The sequence below is a fragment of the Phodopus roborovskii genome, unplaced genomic scaffold (assembly GCF_943737965.1).
Source record: "Phodopus roborovskii unplaced genomic scaffold, PHOROB, whole genome shotgun sequence".
Lineage (NCBI taxonomy): Eukaryota > Metazoa > Chordata > Mammalia > Rodentia > Cricetidae > Phodopus > Phodopus roborovskii.
Genome location: NW_026126469.1, coordinates 2080192 through 2105593, shown reverse-complemented (window position 1 = coordinate 2105593; position 25402 = coordinate 2080192). Strand labels below are relative to the sequence as shown.

General features: G+C 39.4%; 1 protein-coding gene and 1 non-coding gene across 2 annotated transcripts in view; one reads left to right on the top strand and one right to left on the bottom strand.

The window, feature by feature from the left end:
* Fgd4 (FYVE, RhoGEF and PH domain containing 4) overlaps nucleotides 1-25402 on the top strand; it is a 204045-nt gene that overhangs the window by 1136 nt on the left and 177507 nt on the right. The gene's annotated exons all lie outside the window — the stretch shown is intronic.
* Nucleotides 14545-14617, bottom strand: Trnak-cuu (transfer RNA lysine (anticodon CUU)). The gene has a single exon. It is a non-coding gene; the product is annotated as a tRNA-Lys (tRNA).

The following is a 25402-nucleotide window of genomic DNA, read 5'->3' as shown; positions in this document are numbered from 1 at the left end:
CCCTCTTGTTTCTCTGTTTTAGGAGGACAAGCTTACTAGGCTCATCAAACCCCAGTATTTAGCTGTATCTTTAGGATATTCCCCTTACCCATTCCAATGGTGCCAACCTGTCCTGTCCTCTTTCTGGGAAGGGACCTGCTAGCCAAAGTGGGAGCTTCTATTGTTTTAACTCCCCCATCCACTTGGCCTCAGGTTTGCCAGCTGTTTCCCTCCTCCTCCAAACTACATGATCTGACACACCTTTTCCCTTACTGCCCTCTTAAGTAGATCCCCAGGTATGGGACACCCAAAACTACTCTATAACCTAAGAGTACTTCCCTTATCATTCAATTACAAAACCTTACCAAATGAACCACCCAGGCTCAAAGCCTCAGGGAACTTAAGGTCTCTATCATTAGGCTGAGGAAAGGCTGATTCAGCTTCCTATTACTCCTTAATCCATCTCTTTCTCTGGGGCTTACCCCCCATGCCTATTTTCTCTATTGTATGATAATTCCTGCCCTGAAAACAAAAATCATAAGAGCAGGGTTAATGATAGAATTAAAAAAAAATAACAAATATTGTTTACTAAGGTATTAAAGCTGCACCTTCATGTACTCATAAAGGAGCATACCTCTTGCTGGTAGCCAAACTTTGTAATATAAGAGTCACCTAGGTGGTTTTAAAAAGACATGAAGAGGTCATGGAGAGAAACAGACTTAGCACTATGTAGCAGGATTGGATCCCTAAAGAGAACCCAGGAAAAGCTATTGATGCGAATTCAGCCCAGTTGCAATAAGAGTCACAAAAAAGTTGTTATAAAGGTCTGAGGATGTGAAAGTGTAAGTAAGCACTGAGGATAATTTAAGTTCTGAGGGTCTAAGAAAGTGCTGTCTGATGACGGCAAAGCATAAGTAAGCACTGAAGGTGCAAGAAACTGTTATGTACATGAAAGTTCTGAAGATATAAGAAAATAATTTATGATGATGGAAAATATTTCTTATTTTCCCCTCTCTGCTATTGCTAAACCTATATTTAATACTTCAACCAGACGATTTGCACAGTGGGGTCCAGAGACTGCTCACCAGCAGGTTGCCAAAAAAAGAACTACTTATCCCTGTAACACCTAATTCAAATTCTAAAATACTTGTCCCTCCCCTATTCTTTCCTCCTACTGTCAACATCGGCCAGATCAGATAAGATCTGACAACTTCAGACAGACCTTCAAAAACATAAGAGGCAGTTTGATACCTCTGGCAGTGGATCACTGATAGTCCAATATGGAACTGAATGCTGCCTTTTTTTTTTTTTTTTAACCCCTTTTCCTCTCTGGAGGTTTTCTCAGAGTCATCTCAAGAGGGAATGAGAGAGTATGAATGACACTGTTCCCAAGAATGAGAGGGGAGGAGGAAAAGGCCACTGCAGTCTTGGGCGTTCCATGGATTCTGGGAGGACCAAATGAGGACCAGGGCATTCAGGGGGTCATCACTCAACGGAGATCTTGCTTAGCCATAGGGGACCAAGGAATACCACAGGTCACAGTAAGCATAGCAGCTTAGCCTTGCTCCAGGAAAAGGCTTCTCCAGTGTATGGGTTCCACTCAGGAAAGGGTTCCTCCAGCAAAGTTGTTACAGTTCAGCTCCAGTTCCCCAAAGGTAACACCTCTGCTCTACTCCACCCTGGTTGTCTGCAAAGGAAGGTCTCACCCAAACCTCTTTCAAGAGATTTATTGGGAGGGAAGAATCCAGAAGAGTGACTGCCTCTGCCTTTTATAGGGCTTCTTAGGAGTGGCTTTTTTTCCAGGCAGAAGATTTCCAGGGTGGGGATTGGTCAGATTTCAATACCTGAGATCAGATTGGCTAGATCTCCTGCTCTGGGTCTGGGCATATTTGGCTCTGGCTTCAGGGCCAAAGTGTGTTTCTTTCACTGGTCCTTTTTAGCCTTTTGGTTCTAATTTTAGGGCCAGGGCTTATTTTTTTCACTGACTGATTCTAGGGCCAAAGTGTGTTTCTTTGGCACTGGCTTCTGGGTCAGGGTGTATTTCTTTGGTTCTGGTTGCAGGGCTAAAATTTGTTTCTTTGGCTCTGTTCAGGGTGTGTTTCTTTGCCTGGCCTTTTCCCCTACACAGCCAGTTCTTCAAAAGTACAGGTGTGTCTTTACAAAAAGTTTTGTTGGGAATTATACAGCCTATTTTCTGTATACTGCCTTTTAAACTTTACTAAATTTCCTTGTTCCATTGACCTTTGTTTCCTGGTAGTTTCTTTTCAAAAAAGGCTTCCTACCTTCTTGAGGGCATAAACCAGGCACTCAAAGATCAGCAATAAGTATTTACATTTCTGAATTCTGAATCTTAAATAGAAATCTCCTCACCATTCTTTTATTTACCTTCACGGATTTTGTAATGATTGAGCATGCAGCTTTGATTACTTAAATATGGTAAGTGTTGAAGATGGTTAAGCCCAAAGCTATGGAAAGTATACTGGAAAAAATTGTGATAGATTGTGTGCTGAAAGTGTGTACTCACAATAGATAAAGTTGTGATATGAGATTCGTGAGTAAAGAACTGGATCATGGATATTCCTCCACACTCATTTTCTGCAAAAGTAAGAGACTGATGAAGTATTCCTGAGATCTCTTCCAGTTTGGTATGGAATTGAGTCACAAAGAATCTCACTAAGTTGATTGGAGTAATTAACTGGTGATGTGTGGGCCAGGACTCAAAGGGAATTTCTTCTGAGTGCTGGGATTGAAGGTGTGTGTCACCAAGACTGACTTGCATATTCTTGTTATATTAAAGTAAAACATTATTATAAAATTTTAAGTATTTTGTCAAGTTGTGTAATAGATATGGTTGAGATGGTGTTTCATTCAGCTGTGTGGTTGGTGTATGGGAATATCTTCCATGGAAGCTTAAAAGATTGAAACAGAGAACAAAGATCATTGATTGGTAAGACCCCACAAGAATATGACCTTCCTGTAACAATCGCCAGCTGGAGATGTTTGGGTGTTTTCACGAACTGGACATGAAGAGTATGGGATAGATGGAGTGTAAAGGGAGTTTAAAGGACCTCAAACACACAGGAAAACCTGCACCTGATGAACTTTGATCACTTAGATAGATAATAAAGGCCAAGTACAGCATTTAATGAAGACTCTGCCCCTTCCTCATAACACTCATAATGTGGCTCTTTAAATATAAGTTTATTATGAGCCTGTTTATAAAAGCCTATATTAAGATATCCCACTTTTAATTTTGCTATATCAGTGATATAAAAACAGGTTTTGAACAAATTTGACTTTGTGCTACATAAATGCTATTCCTTATTGCACTGTTTAGGAATGTTGCCAGTTGGGAATTACCTCTAGGACAATGGGCTTTTATGTGGACAAGGACTGCATCCTTAGGGTTATCATGCCATGCTCATCACTACCATGGTTCACAGGGTCTAGCCCAAGTAAGACCCTGTGATGACTCCCTCATTTGGAAGTTTGCATGGTACCTTCTGCTACCATGCCTCCAGCAGGAAGCTTTCAAGTCAAGGACTCAGTGGCCTCTGGGTCCTATTTCTGAAGTGCATGGTGTCTTCAGCAATAAGAACTCATCTTCTGGAGGCAATAACCACAGACTGTATGTTTTGGGAGTCTCAATGATTCTTATATCTAATTTTTGTTAGGTGGCCTTTAAAGGGAGCATTGTTAGCCCAGATGAGAAGTGTTATTTATACATAGAATTAAGTGTATTATAGGGTTTTTTTTGTTGTTGTTGTTTTAGGTAAATAGCTAATAGTATGATTGCTTATGTCTTTATCAAATATCTTTATTGTTATTTTACTCTCTTTCTTCCTTTTTCTCTATTTTACCTCTTTTACCCTTACCTCCCAAAGCCCCCTTTTCAAATACCCCCATCAGATAACTTGTACCCTGTTATTTTCCTTTCTATCGTTCTCCAGCCCACTTATCCTGGAAGAGTCCTGTGTTAGTGTTCTGTTGCTATAAAGAGACACCATGACCATGGCAATTAGAAAGGAAAACATTTCATTGGTCTTGTTTACAATTTCAGAGGTTTTGTCCATCATCATCATGGAGGGGCAACATGGCATAATGCAGAAAGACATGGTACTGGAGAAGGAGCTGAGAGTTCTACATCTGGATCCACAGGGAGTAGGAAGAGAGAACCACTGGGCTTGGCTTGGGCTTTTGAAACCTCAAAGCCCACCCCCAGTGACACACTTTCTCCAATAAGGCCAATTTCCTACTCCTTCTCAAACAGTGCCACTCCCTAATGACTGAACATCCAAATATATGAGTCTAGGGGGCCATTTATATTCAAACCATCACACCACTTCTGGAACCAAAAATTCTAGGTCAGCAGAACTTACGGTTGTGGGAACAGGAAGCAAAAATTTTCCTAGGGGATAGTTAGGGGTGCTAGTGATCCACTCCTTGATTCCTGAACCTGTGAATCCTGGCTATGAGAACAACCATACTATACACTGGACACTGGTTTAAGCCATATACTTCTGGAGAACCCTGCCTCAGCCTCCAGGTGACTGTTACTAGGTGGTGCTGTAACTGTGTCTTTAAAAGGCCATTCCATCATTCTATCAGGACAGCTGCTTCAGGATCCCGGGGAACCTGTTAAGACCAGTGGATTTCATGAGCATTGATCCTCTGTCACACTAGTTTGGTTATGAAGTAAGTTCCTTAGTCAGAAGCAATGCTGTGTGGAATACCATGACAAAGGATAAAGCAGTCTGTAAATCCATAGGTAGTATTGGGAGAAGCATTATGTATGGAAAGGGCAAATCTATAACCAGAATATATATCTACTCCAGTAAGGGCAAAGCATTGTCCTGTCCACAAAGAAAGTTCAATATAGTCAGTATGCTGATCTCTGTTGTTGGCAAATCTGGAACTTAGCAGTGGTAACCAGGTCAGCCTTGAAACTCCATGTTGTTGAGCCCATGCATAACCCTCATCTGTGTCACCTTGACCACTTTGCTTGTGGTCCCCATTGGGCAATAACAGGGATGGCTGGGGAAAGAGGCTGACTATCCATAGAATGGGTTATCCTATCTACTTAATTATTGAACTTCTCAGCTGAGTCACTTTTTGGTGGGCATTTACATGGGACACAAGAATCTTCACTCCTTTACCCATTTGGAGAGATATGCCTATATACTTCATCCCTAGATGTCTTTCTCACCAATTATCCTATTACACTCTTTCCAAGCCCCTGACCATCCAGCCAGTCTGTAGGCTACAGGCCATGAATCAGTGAATAGTTACATCTGGCCATTTCTCCTTCCAAATGAAGTGTATAACCACGTATACTGCCAGAAGTTCTGCCCACTGTGAAGATTTCCCTTTGCTGGTATCTTCCAGGGTTGTCCCAGAGAGGGGTTTATAATACTGCAGCTGTCCACTTCTGGGTAGTATTTGTGTAACACATAGAACCATCTGTAAACCCTAGTCTTTTCTTCCCCAGACAACAGCTCATAGGACACAACCCATGAGGGCTACTGGTGCATAGTTGGCAGCAGATAGCATTGTAATGGGAGTAGAAACCAGAGGCATTGAGGCACTTCTTCCTGTAACTTGCTTGTGTCTTCAGGACCTGCTCTGTCCTGATCACATATATGCCGCTTCCATTTGATAATGCTGTGCATGCTGTACTTCATGATATGGCGTGTTGGATAACACCTAGCTCATAATGGGTAGCTCAGGTGGTAGGGTAACTTGGTGCCCCATAGTCAACATCCAGTTTCTAGCAATCCAAGAGCACTTTCTCAAATGGAGACTGGTTTGCTACAGATGGTGGTAGAGACATGCTCCAAAATTCCAAAGGTCTTTTCACTGATTATCTATGGGTACCTGCCACTATCTCCAAACAGCGTCCTTGCCACTGATACCTCAAGTATCATCAGTGCTGTAGGGTTATATTGTCCAATGGTAGAACAGCCTGGATCTGTCAAAGAAGAGCCTTCTCCTATTCCAGGCTCTATTCCAACTGACAGCTTTCCTATCACTTGGATTATGGACCAGAGTGATACACACAAATGAGGGATGTGCTTCTGTCATGGTGGAGGCAGATGCTGAGTGAAGTGTCTTTTCCTTCATCTTAGAAGGAATATCTGCATTTTCTATACCACTGAACTAAGAATTGCACTGAGGCCCTTGAAGTTTGGTTGGATTTATTTCACATTGATATGTGTGTGTTACCAATGAGCCAAAAGTGGTTGCTACCTCCTGCTCACTTGGTTCAATCAGCAAAATGTCATCAGTATAGTTGAACAATAGGATATTATGTGGAGGAGACAGATGATCAAGATCCCTTTGAACTAAGTTATAACACAGCTGGAGAGTTAATATATTCTTGAGGTAAAACTGTAAAAGGTATACTGTTGGCGTTGCCAATGACAGCAGATTGTTTCTGGTGGTCCTTATGAACATGTATGTAGAAAAAGAACATTTGCTAGATCAATGTCTGTATACTGTGTACCAGGACACGTGTTAATCTGCTCAAGTAAAGGCCCCACTTTGGGTACCAAAGTCTGTATTGGTCAGGGTTTTCTAGAGAAACAGAAGTGATAGAATGAATCTGTCTATATGTCTGGCAGTCTGTCTATCTGTCTATGTTTCTATATCTGTGTAAGATTTATTACAAGCTATAGTCTGGCTAGTCCATGAAACATATCTCAGAAGTCTCAGTCTGATGTTGACAGGCTGGAAGATTGCTGGGAGGGCTACTGTTCCTCAGTCCACTTTGGATTGCTGTAGTACTTTGAGAATGGCTCCATAGGCTCATGTATTTGAATGCTTAGTCACCAGGGACTGGAACTGTTTGAGAAGGATTAGGAGGATTAATAGGTGTGGCCTTGTTGGAGGAAGTGTGTCATTGAGGATTTGTGGTTTCAAAAGCCCACATCAAGTCTCTCTCTTTCCCTCTCTCTCTCTCTGTCTCTTTTTTTCTCTCCTTCCTTCCCTCCCTTCCTCATTCCCTCCTCCCCTCTCTGCTGCCTGCAGATCAGGATGTAAAGCTCTCAGCTACTGCTCCAGCACCATGCCTGTGTGCTTTCTGCCATGATGATCATGAATTAACACTCTAAAACTGTTGGTAAGCCCCCGATTAAATGCTTTTGTTTTATAATAGAATAGTGACTAAAACAATGGCCCAAGAAATTGAGTTCCATTATCAGCTGCAGCAGCTGTAGCAATGCTAGCAAGAGCATGGATGAACTCAAGGTCAGTAGATCTCACCAGCAAGACAGGAAGGCAAGCAGGCAAAGGGTCCTCCCTAATGTGGGCTATCTCCTCCCACCCTGCCCCCAAATATAGTTCACATGTGGGGGGGGGTCTTCCCTTACATGTTAATACATTGTACTATATTATTATAACAATAATATACCTCATTTAAGAAAATGCCTCATAAGCTCTGCTTCATCTAAAGTAGATAGTTGCTCAAGAGTGAGCCCAGAGGCTTGTTTTTTTTGCTAGTTTTAGATACTGTTATTAGAATTACCCATCACACTGCCCAAGATTAGAATATATTGCAGTCAGTTTTTCAGCTTAAGTCTTATATGTTAGCTCTTTCTTATGATGTATTAATAATGGTATTTGAAAATATTAGTAGCTAAGATAAACTGATTTCCCTAATAGAATTACTATCAAATTTTTTATCATTATCATTACTATTGAATTTTCAGTGTAAGATTATATTAATTCTACACAAGAATCAAGTACAGTCACTGCTATGTGTATTTGTTCGTGTGTCTGAAGTTAATCATTATATTCAAGATATTAATATACTTCTGTTTGTTTGGTTAGTACAATATTCAAATAGCAAATAAGTACTTTGGGGAAGTTAATCTTCAATCAAAGGCATGTAGGAAACCCCACAAAAATTCAAGTAATTAAAATGACTTTCTATTGTGATGGAACATACCTGTAACCTCAGCTCTTAGAAACCTGAGATAGGAGGATTATAACTGATATAAATACTTTTATTGATTTTTTTCCCTTTTGCCAGGCAGTGGTGGCACATACCTTTAAACCCAGCACTTGGCAGGCAGATTTCAGTAAGTTTGCAGCCTGGTCTGCAAAGGGAGTTTCAGGACAGCCAGGACTGTTACACAGGGAAACACCATCTCTAAAAACAAACAAACAAATAAAGGAAGAAAACACAAAAGAAGGTTTCCATATCTCTATAATTCATGATTCATGATGTCAAATCTTATAACAGGCCTTTCAAATAGTTACTTTAGTTTTAGAGTCTCTGAAGTGGTGGTAGTGAAGGGGACTGCCACAGTATGTCTCTATTTATTCTGACAGGTAGTATTTATCTGCTGTGATTTTTAGCACTGGGAGATTCCATAAAACAAAAAAGCAAACTTCCTGATCAACTACGGATGCATCAAGATCTCTTAACCCACCATCTAATGCACTTCTAGAGAGTCTTCATTGTAGTATTGCTGTGTCTTTGGATGTCCATCTTAAACAACAAATGCCTGTAATGTGTGCAGTCATCCTTACACTTTTGTGGTAGCATAAATATTTAAAGCTATTTTGCATTAATGCAAAATTTGACATGAAAATAAGAAAAAAAAAAAAAAAACCCTGTCTTCTCTTTGAATGCAGCTAACTGGTCTTAAGAATATTAACATCTTAATCTTCTGTCTTCAGCAGCTGGCTTTCATTGTAATCCATTCATAGTCACTGAGGTCTGCTAGCCTTCTCTATCATTGTCATTGCACACTACTCTGCACTAGCCTTTGCTTTCTCCTATTTGCTTTTCATTCAGGAGAGAGCACTATATTCTTTTACTTAAAATTAAACCTGAGCCAGGCCTGGTTATATGCTCCTTTATCCCAGCACTCTGGGAAACAGAGATAGGAGGGTTTCTATGAGTTTGAGGCCAGGCTGGACTACATAACAAGTTTTAGGCTTAAAAACAAAATGAAACAGAAACATTTGTTGTTGTTTTTTAAATTTAAATTTCCAGATGTTTCTTTAAAACAGATACAGTTCTTGATAGTATAAGTGGGAAAATGTTTGGGGTCCAAGTCTGGTGACAGTAAGGGAGAGAATGCTGCCAACATGTGCAAGCAGCACTTTGCTATTTAGTGACAGTGGATTGATTGTGTTACCTTCCTGTTGCGCTGGATGGAGGTGGTCTTCAGAGGCTCTCCTGAGTTACCTACAGATGGCAGCTAAGGTGGCAGTCCCTTATCATTAAGTATCTCAGCAGGATGCTCATCATATTATCATTAGCTATCAGTCTGTAAGTTTTGTTCAAGAAGATAACCCACATATTTAAGAAAAACAAAACAAACAAAATCCAGCTTCCCTCAGTGTCTAGCAGAGCTGATACTCAATATACAGAAGTTTCTTTTTTTTTTTTTTCTTTCCATATGTTCTAAACTTTTCTGCCTCCTAATAAGTCAATTAGAGTTGAAAACTGTAAATTGTCACAGGGTTTCCTGTCCTTAGGAGAAGAAACGACTTCAAATGAGTTGTTATATATAAGCTTTTTTTGCCTTCCTTTTGTCTAGCCAGAAGGGAACACCCAGACAGTGCTTCCATTTTGAATGTAAGTAGAGACTAATAATAGAAAGGTGTAAGAAACTAGAAAAAAAGTATTTGGCTGAACATAAAAATGGAATAAAAAACCTTTTACTGAATGGGATGATGCTGATCTAAAAAGACAGACAGCACATATTCACTCTTATTTGGATCATTGCTCCAAACTTTTAGATATGTGTGTATAACCTAAAGTAACTATAGATACCAGGAAAGTAAAAGGGGACTGTTGGTCAAGGAGAGAAGGCACTCAAGAGTGTATCAGAACAGGACACAAGTGCTATGAAATAGGATAGGTGGGTGGAGAGTTGTAGCTGAGGAGGAGGGGATGGAGAGACTTGCAATGTAAGAAGAAGGGAAAAGGGATAAATAACCCTAAGGATATTTGAAAAAGCCATAGGGAATTATATTTACTTACAATTATATATACATGTATATATGTATATGAAGTTATGGTACTTGGGGAGTGACAGTGCCCCACCCCAAAGCCATAGACTAGAAAGAAAAACCCTAGTGCCAGACATCAAAAAGCTACTTTTGAGTTCAGGGATTGTCCTAGAGCACCCAAAACAATATGATCCATTGCCATGGCCCTTCTAGAAATTGAAGGTAAGACCTTCTTGCTGAAGACATTATACACTTTGGATAGAGGATCTGTAAGGATTTCGTTGGAATTGACTTGAAAGCCTCCTCCCTGAAAAACACCTGTAAATGGCAACACCAGTTGATATGACAATGTATTGGGGGAGATCTCACAAGGCCCCCATCCCTAGATGAAGACCTGTGGGCAACTAACGACTTTTTGAGAGAGTGGCAGTCAGTCTTCTCCAGGAATGAATCCTGATGGGTGATTCAATTCCAAGTGTTCAGACCTACATACACGTACATGTGAGCAACACTAAATGAACTCAGGAAGTTGTGTTTATAAGTTTATGTGTGTCATGTCACAGTCATAATTAAAGATAAGAGGCATGGCTTTGAGCAGAGGTATGGGGAAGTGGGAGGACTCGGAGAAAGGGAAGGGAGGGGAAATAATGCAAATATAGTACTCAGATATGAAATTCTCAAAAAATAAAGATGCTATAGTCAACTTGAAATGTTAATAAGAAGTTTGAATAATTTAAAAAGAGGCTATGAAGGTGACTTGATGGGTAAGAGTGCTTGTTGTGCAAGCATAAGGACCCAAGTTAGAGTCCCAAGTACCCACATCAAAAGCTGGGCATGGAGGAACACTAGTGTCCTGGATGTCAACCAGCTCTATGTTTGATGGGAGACTCTGTCTTGAGGAAGTAATGTAGAGAATGACAGCATGGCACCTGATGTCCTCCTCTTGCCCTTGAGTGTGCACACAAGCATGCTCATCTACACACCACGTGAATGCACAAAAACAACAAACACATTAAAAACAGATAAAGATTTTATTAAGTACTTCCTGGATCTTATTTTTTACCTAAGCCAGGAGGATCCTTATGCTAAGATAGCCTGAAAGGAAAGTTCTGAAATGTTTTGGACACATGAGGAAGTGATGACTATTGACAGGGATCCTGACCGTAACCTGCTTCCACTACTGCACAGCTCATGTGTTAATTCACAGGCCCCCTTTTCCATCGGAGTTGTTGAGCCTTGAGTGTACTAGTAGAGAATGCAACTTTCTGCTTTCACAACTTTTAGAGTCTTTGAAATCCTATGTGCAGTGTGTTTACCATTTTTTTAAATGGATGCTTCTGATTGGGAGGATTATCTCGAAATGAAGTTTGTCTTCATGAAGACAAGCTTTGGAAGGATGAAGGGTAAACAAATCCTTGTGATTGGGCTCTGTCCTCCTCTGCTCTGGAATGAAAAGCTCAAGGTACCCATCTGTGACACTAGAAGGCAGCATTTGATCTTCAAGCTGTGAATCCAGAAGACAGTGGAGAGGGAAGTATTGTGGGCCTACCTGAAAGTTAAGAAAGAGGTAGAGGGTGGCCAGTCACAGAATCCCAGGGCAAGAGTATGTGCTTTAGTATTACTGTGCCATTTTCCATTATACCTCTCCTGGAGAAATATGTTACTTAGGACTGTCACTTAAAAGCATGGATCATGAAGTCATAGCTATGGAAACTTTGTAAATGCAAAGGAAGCAAGACTCTGCAGGGAGGGTGGCTCAATCAACAGAGTGCTTGCCTAGCAAGCAGGAAGACCTGAATTCAATTTCTGGAACCCATGTCTAAAAATAAAATTCAATGTTGAAAAGAAAGAGGCCAGGAATTAGACATTGGCAGGTCCCTGGTGCTTGCTGATCCCCAACCTCACCTCCTGGCTGAACTGTAGATCCGTTGATCTACATAAATCTTTTTTTTTTTTTTTTGTGGTTAAATCATATATAGTTTATTATATATATTATATACGTATGTAATATATATTATATATATATATATATTTTCTTGTTTTACATACCAATCCCACTACCCTCTCCTTCCCTCCCTCTCATGCCCCCTGACTCCCCCTCCATTCTCCTCCCACTCCACAGAGAGGGTGATGCCTTCCAGGAAAGATCATCAAAATCTGTAGGGTCTAGGCCCTCCCTCCTCCCTCTAGGCTAAGGGAGTATCTTCCCATGGGGAATGTGCTCACAAAGTCATTTCGTGCACCAGGGATACATCCTGGTTCCACTGCCAGAGGTCCCTTAGACTGCCCAGGCCTTTTAACTGAGACCCACATTCAGGGAGTCTAAGTTGATCCCATGTTGGTTTCACAGCTATTGGTCTGGGGGAGTCCAGGAGCTCCCACTTGTTCAGGTCAGCTGACTCTGGGTTTCTGTAGCCTGGTCTTGACCCCTTTTCTTATCACTCCTTCCTCTCTGCATCTGGATTCCAGTTCCGATCAGTGTTTAGCTGTGGATGTCTGTTTCTATTTCCATCAGCTACTAAAAGAGAACTCTATGGTGGCATATAAGTTAGTTATCAATCTCATTATCATGGAAGAACATTTTTGGTAGCCTTTCCACTGTTCCTCAGATTGTTGTTGGAGTCATCCTTGTAGGTCTCTGGACATTTCTCTAGAGTCAGTTTTCTCTTCAAACCTATAATGGCCCCCTCTATTATGGTATCTCTTTATTTTGTTTGCATCTATTCATCCCCTGACTCAATATTCCTGGTCCTACATGTTCTCCTCTCCTCCCCTTCTCTTTTTCCTAACTCCCTCTCCACTCACTGCCCCCCCCCCCAATATGCTCAGGAGATCTTGTTCTTTCCCTTTCTGTGAGGGACCTTGTATGAATCTCTTAGGTTCCTCCTTGTATCCTAGTTTCTCTGGCGGTGTGAATTATAGGCTGGTGATCTTTTTCTCTAGGTCTAAAATCCATATATGAGTGACTTTTTGTGACTGGGTTACCTCATTCAGGATGGTTTCAAGTTCCATCCATTTGCCTGTGAATTTCAAGAGTCCATTGATTTCTCCTCTAAACAGTATTTCATTGTATAAATGTGCCACATCTTCTTTATCCATTCTTCAGTTGAGGGGCATCCAGGTTGTTTCCAGGTTCTTCCTATTACAAATAATGATGCTATGAACATAGTCTTTGTTGTGTGCATGTGGATCAATTGGATATATGCCTAAGAGTAGAATTGCCAGGTCCTGTGGTAGACTGATTCTCATTTTCCTGAGGAACCACTATATTGATCTCCAAAATGGCTGTACAAGTTTGCACTCCAATCAGCAGTGGGGGAGTGTCCCCCTTTCTCCACATCCTCTTCAGCACAAGCTATCATTGGTGTTTCTAATTTTAGCCATTCTGGCAGGAGTAAGATGTTATCTCACAGTTTTTGATTTGCATTTCCCTGATAGTCAAGAATGTTGAGCACTTTCTAAGTGTCTTTGAGCCATTTTGCGTTCCTCTATTGAGAATTCTCTATTCAGTTCTGTACCCCACTTTTTAATAGGTTTATTTGTTGTTTTGGTGACTAGTTTCTTGAGTTCTTTGTATATTTTGGAGATCAGCCCTCTGTCAGATGTGAGGTTGGTGAAAATCTTTTCCCAGTCGTGGGCTGCTGTTTGGTCTTGTCAACTGTGTCCTTTGTCTTACAGAAGCTTCTCAGTTTGAGGAGGTCCCATTTATTAATTGTCATCCCCAGTGTCTTTACTACTGGAGTTATGTTCAGGAAGCGGTCTGCTGTACCAGTTAACAAATTGAACACAAGGGTACCTTGGACTTTCTCTTCTAAGAGGTTCAGTGTAGCTGGATTTATGTTGAGGTTTTTGATCCATTTGGAGTTAAGTTTTGTGCATGGCGATAGACATGGGTCTATCTGCAGTCTTTTACACACCATCATCCAGTTGTGCTGGCACCATTTGTTGAAGATGCTTTCCTCCTTCCATTGTATAATTTTAGCTGTTTTGTTAAACTCAGGTGTTCGTAGGTGTGTGAGTTAATATCAGGATTTTCGATTGGATTCCATTGGTCTACTTATCTATTTTTGTGCTAATATGAAGCTGTTTTCAGGACTATAGGGATGGTGATGCCTCCTGAAATTCCTTTATTGTACAGGGTTGTTTTGGCTATCCTCAGTCTTTTGTTTTTCCATATAAAGTTGAGTATTAACCTTTCAAGATCAGTGAAGAATTGTGCTGGGATTTTGATGGGAGATGTCATTCTGTAAATATGTTTCTCATATTGGTTAATGAATAAAACACTGTTGGCCAACAGGAAAGCAAGATAGGTGGAACTAGGAGACTAGGAGGAGAGAGGAAATAGTAGGGAGGAGAGTCATGATGGAGGACAGAGAAAGAAGAACGTCAGACCCTCTCTCCAGTAAGATAAGACCACATGGAAGTACTTAGATTAATAGAAATGGGTTAATATTTAAGACAGATCTAGCCGATAAGAAACTAGTAACTGGCCAACAGGATTATATCTAATACAGCGTCTCTGTGTGTTATTTGGGGCTGGCTCAGTGGTGGGACCAGACTGGTGGTGGTGGTGGGGGAAACATACTCATAACATAATGACGCCAAACATGGGGCACGAACCCACGACCCTGAGATTAAGAATCTCATGCTCTATCCACTGAGCTAGCTGGGCTCACAGCAGAAGCAAGATGACGGAAGGAATGTCATCCTTTGGAAAGCCTTGCAATAAGATGCACACTTTGTGCTGCCGCTGTGGCTCCAAGGCCTACCACCTTCAGACGCCCACCCGTAGCAAATGTGGCTACCCTGCCAAGTGCAAGAGAAAGTACCTGTAGCAAATGTGGTTACCCTGCCAAGCACAAGAGAAAGTATAACTGGAGTGCCAAGGCTAAGAGGTGAAACACTACCGGGACTGGGCGTATGAGGCACCTAAAGATTGTCTGTCAAAGATTCAGACGTGGATTCCATGAAGGGACAACACCTAAACCCAAGAGGGCAGCTGTTGCATGTTCTGGTTTTAAAAAACAAAAACAAAAACAAAACAAAACAAAAAAAACCTCAAGGCTTTTAAAGAGCTCTGCTAACAAGAGTGTACGAGAGCTGGCGATGGCAGTGACCACATCTCCAAGGCGGCAACATGCTGCTGGATGGCAGCATAGACCAAGGCAGTGAGTACAGCTCTCAGTTCTGGGGGTAAAAGTACCCACCACCATCTTGGAGAGAGGAGAGACCATCCCTAACACAGCTATGACTTTCATTTTAGCAATGTTGTTGTTTATCAGATAAAAGACTCGTGGCCAAAAAAAAGATAAAGATTTACAGTAAAGACAGATTCAGATTAAGAAAAACCTCTAAAGGTTTACAGTGTGTTATAAAATATATGTAGGCTTGGGAGAGAAAGAGAAACAGGATAAAATGGTTTAAAAAGAATAATAAAAGAGAGCAGCTGGGTGTGGTAGCACACACCTTTATTCCAGCACTTGGGAGGCAGAGGCTAGCACATCTCAGTATACAGAGTTAATTCCGGGACAGATAAAAGTTACACAGAGAAACTATGTCTCAAAAAATGAAAAAATAGAAGTAGAAGAAATAGAGTAATAAAAAAGCCATGTAAAGATGGAAAACACAGAGAGAATCTGGATACTGTATGGCATTATATTGTCTTTGTATCATTTGACTGCTGAGGAAATAACAACTGTTAGAAGAAATGCTAGCAGCATTAATTCAATTATATATTTTTAAAATGCTTTGACTTCAAAATTTAAGTCCAAGGACAAGTTACTGGGGAAAAGGATTTCTATTTTTGTTTCCACAGAAAATGAAAAGCTGTGGATTCCTTCCAGACTAACATGGTTTGATCAAGCAAGACCCCCTGAAGCATTGTCCCTGGGCCAAGGCAGCCTTGCAGACTACTACTGCCAGGATTTCTGTGTCTTCTTAGGATTCCCATGACAGTGCCCCCTACCAGCAGGAAGCAGTTTGGAAAGAACAACGCCCAAATTCCCAAATATTGTCTATAAATGTTTGGTTTCATTTAAATGGCATTGGTTATAAATGGTTGTTAATGACCACAACCAATCTCTTTAAAGGTAAAAAGGGGATTGTGGTATGTATAGATATGAATATTTTGCTTTAGAATGGATTTTCATTTATTGATGCAAATTTAAGGTCAATTTTGTGATATGTGTATTTCTCCTCTTGTTTAGGTATTATGTTTATATAGCTCATTTTAAAATGTAATGTATAATTTAGTACAGATTATAGATAGTTACCTATAATAGTCAAAATTTTGTTAGGTGAGTTAGGTTTTCTAGATATACAGAGATGTATTTGAGATGAATAGGCATTCTTGACTGTGAGGCATAACTTCTCCTGGCAACACCACCTTTGTCAGAAAGGAAGATGGACATCAAAGAAATTCGTTATGGGGTTTGCCTCCAATATGGCAAGACTAGCCATTTGGGCAAGATACTGCTCTTGTCTGGACTTTTTGACTTTATGCTGTATAAACTGGACATCAGGATCCACAGGAAAGTGACTGCTGATACAAGATGGACAGTGCTGCAGGGTTCCTGCTTCATAGAAGAGTCTGCCAGACATCCTGCAGGACACAGAGAAAGTGACCGACAAAGTGCCAATACAGGTGTACAGTTTAAAGTTTCCTGCTTTGCTGAGAAGTCTGCCAGACACACTATGGCTTATAGACTGAAGATGGAACATTACAGAAGAACTTCCGGTAACTGACCAGGCGAGTTGTCTCTGTCATTTCTAAAGTTTATATATTATCCTTCTGTGGTCTTTGAGGGAGTTGAAGACCAATAGTTATGATTATATATTTTTAGGATTAAAGATAAGTTACATATAAGACTTTAGACTCACAAAGATAGGATAGATGATAGACTATTTTCTTTAAATCTTGCTAAATGTTAATAGACTAAATATTGTTAACTGTGATTCTTATTTGATAACTGTTGTGTGATATATTTTGCTATGCTAAGGTTAAAACCCTTCTTTTTATTTTAGACAGAAAAGAGGAAATGATGGAAGATGTCATTCTGTAAATATGTTTCTCATATTGGTTAATAAATAAAGCACTGTTGGCCAATAGGAAAGCAAGACTAGGAGGAGAGATGAAATAGTAGGGAGGAGAGTCAAGATGGAAGACAGAGAGAGAAGAACGCCAGACCCTCTCTCTGGTAAGAGAAGACCACATGGAAGTACTTAGATTAATAGAAATGGGTTAATATTTAAGACAGATCTAGCCTATAAGAAACTAGTAGCTGGTCAACAGAATTATATCTAATACAGCGTCTCTGTGTTGTGTTATTTTGGGTTGGCTTGGCAGTGGGACCAGACCGGCATAGTGGGGGATGGGGGAGGGGGAAACATACTTGTAACAGGATTGCATTGATCTGTAGGTTGCTTTTGGCAAGATTGCCATTTTTACTATGTTTATCCTACCTATCCAAGAGCATGGGGGATCTTTCCATTTTCTGGTATCTTCTTTAATTTCTTTCTTTAAAGACATAAAGTTCTTGCCATATAGGTCTTTCACTTGTTTAGTAAGTGTTACACCAAGATACTTTATGTTGTTTGTGGCTATTGTAAAAAGTGGTGTTTCTGTGATTTCTTTCTCAACCCCTTTCTTGTCTGTATATAGGGATACTGATTTTTTCTGAGTTAATGTTGTATCCTGCCACTTTGCTGAAGGTGTTTATCAGCCATAGGAGTTCCCTTTGGGTCACTTATGTAAACTATCATATATAGTGACATTTTGACTTCATCCTTTCCAATTTGTGACCCTCTTGATCTCCATTTGTTGTCTTATTGCTTTAGCTAGAACTTCAAGTACAATATTGAAGAGATATGGAGAGAGAGGGCAACCTTGTCTTGTTCCTGATTTTAGAGGAATTGCCTTAAGCTTCTCTCCATTCAGTTTGATGTTGGCTGTTGGTTTACTTTATATTGCTTTTATTATGTTTAGGTATGTTCCTGTTCCTCCTGATCTCTCCAAGACCTTTATCATGAGAGGGTGTTGAATTTTGTCAAAGGCTTCTTCAGCATCTATTGAGATGATCATGTGTTTTTTCCTTTTCAGTTTGTTTATGTAGTGGATCACACTGATAGAATTTCATATGTTGAACCATCCCTGCATCCCTGGAATGAAGCCTACTTGGTCATGGTGGATAATTTCTCTGATGTGTTCTTGGATTTGATTTGCCAGTATTTTATTGAGTATTTTCGAATCAATGTTCATAAGGGATACTGGTCTGTAGTTCTCTTTCTTAGTTGTGTCTTTGTGTGGCTTGGGTACCAATGTAATTGTGGCCTCATAAAAAGAGTTTGGTAATGACGATTTTGATTCTATTGTGTGGAACAATTTGAGGACTATTGGCATTAGCTGTTCTTTGAATTTCTGGTAGAATTCAGCACTGAAGCTATTTGGCCCTGGGCTTTTTTTGGTTGGGAGGCTTTTGATGACTGCTTCTATTTCATTTGGGGTTTTAGGTCTATTTAAGTTATTTATCTGTACTTCGTTTAATTTTGGTAAATGATAGCTTTCCAGAAATATGTCCATTTCCTTTGAATTTCTAATTTTGTGGAGTACAGGTTTTCAAAGTATGACCTGAAAATTGTCTGGTTTTCCTCAGTGTCCGTTGTTAGGTCCCCCTTTTCATTTCTGATTTTGTTAATTTGCATGTTCTCTCTCTGCTTTTTTGTTAATTTGAATAAAGGTTTGTCTATCTTGTTGATATTCTCGAAAAATCAACTCTTTGTTGCATTGATTTTTTTTGTATTGTTTTCCTGGTTTCTACTTTATTGATTTCACCCCTCAAATTGATTATTTCTTGGCATCTACTCCTCCGGGGTGAGTTTGCTTCTTTTTGTTCTAAGGCTTTCAGTTGTGCTGTTAATCCTCTAATGTGATTATCCTCCATTTTCTTCATATGGGCACTTAATGCAATGAACTTCCCTCATAAGCACTGCTTTCAAGGTGTCTCATAAGTTCGGGTATGTTGTGTCGTCATTCTCGTTGAATTTTAGGAAGTCCTTAATTTCTTTCTGTATTTCTTCTTTGACCCAGGTGTGGTACAATTACACATTGTTCAGTTTCCATTAGTTTGTAGGGTTTCTGCGATTTGTGTTGTTGAATTCCAATTTTAAAGGATGGTGGTCTGATAAGATATAGGGGGCTATTCCAATATCTTTTGTATCTATTGAGGTTTGTTGAGTTGCCTGGTATGTGGTCGATTTTAGAGATGGTTCCATGTGGAGCTGAGAAGAAGGTATATTCTTTAGCGTTTGGATGGAATGTTCTATATATGTCTGTTAAACCCAATTGGGACGTAACTTCTGTTAGTTCTTTTGTTTCTTTGTTAAGTTTCTGACTGGTGGTCCTGTTTAGTGGTTAGCGGTGTTGAAATCTGCCACTATGCGTGTGTGAGGTTTTATATGAGCTTTGATTTTAATAGAGTTTCTTTTACGAATTTGGTTGCCTTAGTATTTGGGGCATAGATGTTCAGAATCAAGACATTGTATTGATGGATTTCTCCTGTGATGAATATGAAATGACTTTTCATCTCTTTTGATTGATTTTGGTTTGAAGTCTAACTTGTTAGATATTAGGATAGCCACACCTGCTTGCTTCTTGGGTCCATTTGATTGGAAGAGCTTTTCCCAACCTTTATCCTGAGGTAATGTCTATCTTTGATTATCTATTGCCTATGTCTTTGTGAGTGTAGTTTAATTTTTGGGGTTGGAGTTTTCCTTCCAGAACTTTCTCTATGGCTGGATTTGTGGATATGCATTGTGAAAATCTGGTTTTGTCATTGAATATCCTGTTTTCTCCAAGAGTTTTGCTGAGTATAGTAGCCTGGGCTGGCATCCATGGACTCTTAGTATTTGTAGAACATCTATCCAGGACCTTCTGGCCTTGAGAGTTTCCATGGAGAAGTCAGATGTAATTTTATAGTTCTACCTTTATATGTTACCTCGCCTTTTTTCCTTTACTGCCCTTAGTATTCTTTCTTTATTCTGTATGTTAGGTGTTTTTATTATGTGGTGAGGGAACATTTTTTTGTTTTTGTTTCTTTCAGTCTATTTGGTGTTTGGTATGCTTCTTCTACTTTCATAGGCATATTCTTCTTCAGATTGGGAAACTTTTCCTCAATGATTTTGTTGCATATGTTTTCTGTACCTTTGAGCTGGGCTTCTTCACCTTCTTCTATGCATATTATTCTTAGGTTTGGCCTTTTCATGGTGTCCCACATTTCCTGGATGTTTTGTGTTAAAGATTTTTTTGGATTTAAGATTTTCTTTGGTTGATGAATCTATTTCCTCTAGTTTATCTTCAGCGCCTGAGATTCTCTCTTCCATCTCTTGTATTTTGTTGGTTATGCTTGCATCTTTATTTCCTGATCATTTTCCCAGTTTTTCTATTTCCAGCATTCCCTCAATTTGTGTTTTCTTTATTGTGTCTATTTCAGTTTTCAGGTCTTGAACTATTTGAATTGTTTCCTTCATTTTGTTGGATTGTTTTTTCTTGGCTTTCCTTACTTTCTTCAAGAGATTTGTTCATTTGTTGCATTTTTTGTTTGGTCTTTTCTTCTATTTCTTCCAATTTTTCTTTGTTTTTTTTTTTTTTTTCATTTCTTTAAGGATTTTTTTTTTTTTTTTTCATATCATCATTGAGGGCCTCTGTCTTTATTTTTTTTAAAGTTGTTCTCTTCTGCTTCATCTGCTTTGGTGTAGAGTCCCTAGATTCTGGTGGAGTCATACTGGTCTTTCTATTGTTGTGTGTTGTCTTGTATTGCCATCTTTTCATTGCTTCTTCCAGTGGGTGCAGGTGGGTCAAGAGTTGGATGTCTGTAACGCTAGATGATCCTAGCTCTCTTGGAGATCTCTCCTCTGTCAGAGGGCAGGTGATGGGGTCCAAAGATCAGGCGAGTGTGGCCTGAAGGTGGTCCTGCGTGGATAGGTCGGTCCAGTGTGCTCAAAGCAGACCCAGGAAGTTCCATGGAGGTGGAGGGGTTGGTGGACCTGCACTCTGGCCCAATGCTCACCCTGAGCCACAGGCCCAGCAGGACAAAAAAAAAGAATAAGAAAAAAAAAGCTCATGTGAAATCTTTTCTCAGTATAAACAAACAAAAATGGTGGAAAACCTGAGGTTGTCCTCTATGTTCCATATATTCCTGCACATCCATGCACCCCTTCACCTGCACCTGCAACACACACACACACACACACACACACACACACACACACACACATTCATGCACACGCACACTCACACGCACACTTGCTGACTTTCCTAGGAACTCATGATTAACTATTGATCAATCTTGTTCTTTGGATTCTATTTCATGCCAGTAGCTTTGTTCACGCTGTTTCATGAGCTGTAATCTATGGGGAGAGGGCTTAGCAACTAGATGTTCTAGATTCTGTCTTTGATTACCTTTAAGCCTTAACATAGAGTCTATATGACTCAAGATAGATCAACAGGTCAACATTTGCTGATGACTATACTCCACAGTCCGAATGTCATCATTCATGCCATAGGAGTGATTGCTCTGCACTGTGTGGATTAAATAAGTGGAATGCATAGATGCTTTTCTTCCTGTACCTGCCTGTACTTTCCCTAGTGACTCTTTACTTATAGCTGCATTTGTTTTTTCTTAAGAATATTTTAGTGATGTTTGTTTACTATACAATGAAAACAAGAGGAAAAAACTTTATATAGCCCAGCTTTTTAAGTTGTCTTCCTCTTTTTTGTCACGGCAATAGGCTTTTATACAGTAGTACTATAGAAACAGAATATTCAATGTTTTTCCACTTAGTTTCAGAGCAGACAGTTCCTGTAGTTTAGACAGTGCCTTTGATACTTTCTACCCATAGCCTAATACAAAGCTGTGTATATTGTGTATCTGCAGTAAATGTATTTATTCTGTGTACTTTAACAGTCTTAATTCTTCATTGTTATCAAACCCATTAATGGAATGAAACTATAGTTTGAAAAATTAATTGCCTTAGTTTGTTTATTTTTATCTTGTTTGGTTTTTCAGAAAGGGTTTCTCTGTGTAGTCTTGGCAATGGCTCTGTAGACCAGGCTGTCTTCAAGCTCAGAGATCTGCCTGCCTCTGCCTGATGAGTGCTTGGATTAAAGGAAGGTACCACCAGTATCCTTAGGCTGAGTGCTGGGATTCAAGGCATGTGTCACCAACAACTTTAGTTAATTTTTATATCTTTACTAAAGACCTTTCAGGGTAGAAATATACAAGGCCAAATTCAAAAGGAGGGTTCTTCACATCATGAAAAAGTAAGGATGGAGTAAAGGCTGTGACATTCCCCATGCTGGTACAAGAGGCCATGGCTGTGATAAAAGGCAGAGAGGACAGAGAAAAGTGCAGTATAAGCATTGTGACTCAAAGCTCATGTTTCTGCAGAGTATTTAACTATTCTTTTGTGGGGAGACTACAAACTAATATTCTGTAATTCTTGGATCTATTGAGACTTCCTTAATTCATATTACTTAGAGAATAATGTAGAAGCAAAAGTCCAGCAAGGTATAAAAAAATGTTCAAACAAAGCAATATAGGGCACACACACACACACACACACACACACAATGTACCTTTTGTGTCGGACTACTACTGCTGGGCAGGGAACTAACATTGTAAGGCTTGCTGCAACTCTGGACTGAATGTTGATAAAACATGGATCCTAACAGGGCTCCAAGGGATAATTGTCCAGTGTTAGAGAGCTGCCCTCTTAATGCTAGGTCTTAATGCCTGGAGTGAACTAACCCATCTTCCCTCTTGCCTCCCTGCCTCCCCTTTATTTTTTAAGAGTTTAAGAAGGATTGATTTCAAAGTCTGCTAATATTATCCTGGGAATCCATCTAGACCTGGAATTTTTTAAGTTGACAGACTTTTTACTACCGTGTTATGGCTCTGTTTACATTGTTAGACTCTTGATTCAACTTTGGAAGTCTGGATGAATCAAGGAATTTATCCGTTTCTTTTAGATTTTCCAACTTAGTAAGATACAGGTTTTAAATATACAGGTATTTTCTTATAATACACTGTATTTTTGTGGTGTCTGTTGTGTCGCTGTTCATTTCTGATGCTCTTTATTGGGATCTTTTTTATCTTATTTGGTTAGTTGGGCCAAGGATCTGTTCATCTTCTTTATCTTCTCAGAGAGCAAATGATTAGATCATCAAATATTTATATTCTTTTGTTTTTGTTTGTTTCTGTTTTGTTAATTCCTGCTTTGATTTTTATTAATTTTTGCCATCTTCTGTGTTTGGGTTTGGTTAGTTCTTTTGCCAAATTCTAGTGCTGAATCATTATGCCATTTCTTTGGGCTCTTTCTGTTTATTTTTATTTTTAAAAGTAGGCACTTAGAGCTATGGATTTTGCTCTTAGAACTGCTTATCATGTGTATCAGAGGCTTGTTATGTTTTCATGTTTGTTTAGTTCCAGGAATACTTTGATTTCTTCTTTGACCCACTCCTTATGTATTAATGACTTGTTTGATCTCCACGAGTGTACACACTTACCACAGCTTTGTTTGCTGTCAGTTTTAAGCTTTATTTCATAAAGTTCAGATATACTTGGAATTATTTCAGTTTTTCTTCGTGTGTTAACATTTACTTTGTGTCACAGGATGTGGTGGATTTTAGATGTGTGTCCATGTGTTGCTGAGTGAAATGTGTATTCTTTGGTGTTTTGTTGGAATAGTCTATAGATATCTGTTAGGTTCATTTAATATAAGATGCCATGTACTTCTGAAGTTTTTGTTTATTTTTTTGTCCATATCACCTGTCTAGCAGAGAAAGTGAGGTGTTGAGATTACCTTACTATTCTACTAGTATTCTTTTTTATGGTGGATGCCCCAGTATTGTGATAATGTTCTAATTAATTAGTTTTAGTTTGAAGTTATTTTGTCAGATATCAAGATAGCAATGCCTGCTTGATTCTTTTTTTTTTTTTTTTTTTTTCAGATAGTATTTCTCTGTGTTGCTTTGGAGCCTGTCCTAGAACTCATTCTGTAAACCAGGTTGGCCTCGAACCCACAGAGATCTGCTTACCTCTGCCTCCTGAGTGCTAGGATTAAAGGCATGCACCACTGCCACCCATTTGCTTGGAGTATTTTTCCCCATCCTTTCACTTTAAGGCAGTGCCAATCTTTAAAGATGAGTTTCTTGTAGACAACAGAAAGATGGATTTTGTTTCTTTACCCATTAACTAGCCCTGTCTGTTGATTGGAGAGGTGAGGCCTTTCATATTAAAGTTATTGTTGAAAGTTTATTTAGAGTGCAGTCTGGCTTTTGTTCTCAGTTGTGATTTGTTTTTCATTAAATTATAACTTCATTCTTCTTTTGTTATTTTTGTTTTTTGTTTTTGTTTTGTTTTTTGTTTTTCTCCTAGAGTCTCTTGGCTGTGCTTACTCCTCCTCAATTTGAAGTATTGCTTCATATTCTGTATATGTGGTTTTTGTTTTGTTGTTGTTGTTGGACATGGCACCCTTTGGCTGTTTAGATCATGGAAAGTTTTTTTTTTTTTTTCTCTTCAACTATGGCAGGTAGTTTTTCTGGGTGCTGTAGTCTAGGGCGGCCATTGTGGACTCTTAGAACTTGGAGTGCATTGCTCCTGGCTCTCCTGGCTTTTGAGTTTCTAATGAGGATTATTATGATGGGTTTTCCATTATATGTGACTTGTATTTTTTCTTGTCAAACTCTCAGTGCTTTAGGTCTGTATATGTAGTGTTTAAACCATGATCTGTGTTAGGTGCTTCTTTTTTGGTCTTGTCTGTCTGGGGCTTTGTGTGCTTGTGCCTGTACTGGTGTCTTTCTTTAGTTTGGAGGACATTTTCTTCTCTGACTTCTTAAAATAACTGATCTATGCCATTAACCTGGAATTGTCTATATTTCTTGTAGGAGCCTATCCCAAGCTTTAAATTTGTTTTCATTTTCTTTGCATATTTTGTCTAATTCTCTACTGTATCTTTGGATCCTGACAGGCTGTCTCACTTGACTTACAGGTAAGGCTTCCCCTAGTCTTCTGGTTGGGATATTAGTGTTTCAATTCCATCTTCATTTTAGCCTTTTTATGAATTCCTGTGACCTTTTGAGTGTTTTATCTTTCTTTTGAAGACAATCTTTAGTGATGGCTAAGTGGTCATAAATTCTTTGTTTCTCCTTTAATTTTATTTATTATTTTAAGAGTCTGATATTACTTCTAATGCATTTCATCTTTTAAAAACACATTTCAGGCCAGGTGTTGGTGGCACATGCCTTTGATCCCAGGACCCAGGAGGCAGAGGCAGGTGGATCTTTGTGAGCTCAAGGTCAGCCTAGTCTAGAGAACAAATGCTAGGGCAGCCAGAGCTACACAGAGAACCCTGTCTTGAAAAAACAAGAAAACAAAAACAAAAACAAAAAAACCAGTTTCTT